General features: G+C 43.6%; 1 pseudogene; it reads left to right on the top strand.

Moving 5' to 3' along the window:
• The first annotated feature begins 300 nt into the window (after window positions 1-300).
• LOC100581983 lies at window positions 301-719 on the top strand (annotated as a pseudogene).
• The last annotated feature ends 2075 nt before the right edge of the window (window positions 720-2794 follow it).

Genomic DNA, 2794 nt, shown 5'->3' with positions numbered 1-2794 from the left:
GGCTCCAGGCTTGCCATGGAAAGAGGTGGCAAGGCTTCATCTGGCAGGGTAAGCAGGAGCTCCGGGCTTACAGAGGTTACGTATGCGCCTCTGAACATCTTGAGGGGTGGCATCTGGAGCTGTTTTGTCATGATTTACGGAAAGCTGTACTTAAGTTAAATCAAGGTTGGAAAGGCTAATGAATGAACTCCTACCATTTGAAAAAAAAAGAATTCGCCTTATTTTGATGAAGTTGGGATAGGAACAAGCAAGAAGAGTATCCAGCTCCTTCCGTCTCCGGCGTTCGCTGTGAGAGGAGCTGCCGCCATGTCTGCGCATCTGCAGTCGACGGTCGTGCGGAACTGCTCCAGTTTCCTGATCAAGAGGAATAAACAGACCTACAGCACCGAGCCCAATAACTTGAAGGCCCGCAACTCCTTCCGCTACAACGGGCTGATTCACTGCAAGACTGTGGGCGTGGAGCCGGCAGCCCATGGCAAAGGTGTCCTGGCGGTCATGAAGTGGAGATCCGGCCAGCGGACGCCTGCCACCTCCTACGTGCGGACCATCATCAACAAGAACGCTCGAGCCAAACTCAGCAGCATCAGACACATGATCCGCAAGAACAAGTACCGCCCTGACCTGCCATGGCTGCCATCAGCAAGGCCAGCGCCGTCCCGCGCAGCCAGAAGCCTGTGATGGTGAAGAGGAAGCAGACCCGCCCCACAAAGAGCTTGTGAATCGCCTGCCCCCAAGTAATAGTCAGCTGGCTTTCTCAAAAATGAAGAAGAAGGAGAAGAAGAAGATTCAGTGTCCTGCAAAAAACTCAAGAAGACTTTTACTATTTGCTCTGATTTGTCATCCCCTAGGCATAGTCAGAAATAATATCAATGTCCGGCCACCGTGAAAGCCCTTTGCAGTGTTTAGAAAATCTGTACGCTCCAATATGGTAGCCACAAGCCACATGCACCTATTGAGCACTTGAAAAGTGGCTCCTTGAGATATGCTGTATATGTACACTCTGGATTCCAAGACTTAGTATGGAAAAAAACAATGTAAATATCTCATTAATAATTTTTATTGATTACATATTGAAATGCTAATATTTTTATATGTTGGGCTAAAACAAAATGTATTACTAAAATTAATTTCATCCATTTTTCTTTTTATATGTGGCTACTAGAAAAGCTACACGTGACTTGCATGATATTTCTATTGGATGGTGAAGTTTAAACAGAGAATGGTGCTCATGGGGTCTGCCTTTCCCAGTGATGCTAACTGAGCCATCACTGATTTCTTTTTGCTCAAATAGCAAAAAGACTTTGCAGTGGAGAAAACCCTGGGCCAGGAGACTGCAGATCCAATTTATCACTTCACCTCAGCCATCAAGTCGCTGATGGCTCTGGTAACAATAGTGATAGTAGCAAACACTTCCATAGTTTTTTATGTATATATGGAGGCCAGGTGCTGTTCTAAACATTTGACACATGTAAATTTCTGACTAAAACTCTATGAGATGATAGAAGCTATTATTAGCTCCATTTTCCGTATGTGGACACCGAGGTGTTAAGAGGTTGAATCACAAGCCCCAAGCTCACGACTGGAAATTGATAGAGCTAGGATTCCAAGCCAGGCAGCCTGGTTCCAAGGCCTGTGTTGTAAACCACCTCTTACCTCAAGTAATCCAAACTCACTCGGATTCAGTTTCTTGGTCTAAGAAACAATGTTCGGAATACGACAAGGGTGACCACAGGCTGTATAGATGTAAGCTGGCAGAAGCTTAGGAAAGGAAATTACATTGAAAGAGCTCCCCATCCACAAAGCTACTAGAAGCCAAACCCAGTGCTTACAATAATGTCTTCCCAAATGCCCCCAAAAGGAATTAACTTTTTCTCTTCTTATGCTTCACAACATTCTGATACATTACTGTCCTTCACACATCTTATCTTTCATTGCCCACACACACGCACACACACACACACGTATATATATATCCATTTCCTTCATTACTGTTCAGATTTTTTAAAGGCAGGCTGTCTTACAGATCGGTGCTTTTTAACCAGAGGTTAAAATTTTGCTCCCAGAGGACATTTGGCAATGTCTGGAGAAAGTTTTGATTAACACAACTTGTGAGATTGGAGATATGTCGCTACTATCATCTAGTAGGCAAAGATAAAAAATGCTGCTAAGCATCCCACAACGCGCAAGACAGCCCCCTACAACAAAGAATTATCTGGGCCAAAATCTCCATAAGGCCAAGAGTGAGAAACCCTGTCCTTCATTAGATAATTAGATGATCCATTGTGCCTAAAACATGCATGAAACAATAGGCACTCCATAAGTGACAAAAGATTGATTGATTGATTGATCGATTGAAAGAATAGTAAATACATGTTCACCTATCTGCCCTGAATGTAACTTCCTTTTGGTTAGGCTCATCAAATATGTATTCAATGCCCACTATATGCCAGGCACATTCTAGGGCTGGGGAATAGGGGAATGCAAAGTTCTGAGGCACATGAGGCCCCTGTCCTCAGGATAGGACAGTCTCCTAGGGGAGTCAGAGTCAAAGCAGTGTGTCAAATGGTAAGTCCCCTCGATCTCGCCAGCTCTGGACAGGAGCGCCACACAGAAACTTTGTGAAGACAGATGACCCAGCCAATCCTGGAGATACTCATCATTTTTTCTCAATCTTTATTTTGAAAAATGTCAAACATATAGAAAATGTGGAAGAACAGTACAATACACATATTTATATACATAGTAACATTTAGATAGACAGATATAGAAATATAAATACACACACAACGCTTTG

This window comes from Nomascus leucogenys, chromosome 11 (genome assembly GCF_006542625.1).
Source record: "Nomascus leucogenys isolate Asia chromosome 11, Asia_NLE_v1, whole genome shotgun sequence".
NCBI classification, from domain to species: domain Eukaryota; kingdom Metazoa; phylum Chordata; class Mammalia; order Primates; family Hylobatidae; genus Nomascus; species Nomascus leucogenys.
This window is presented reverse-complemented; position numbering and strand designations above follow the sequence as displayed.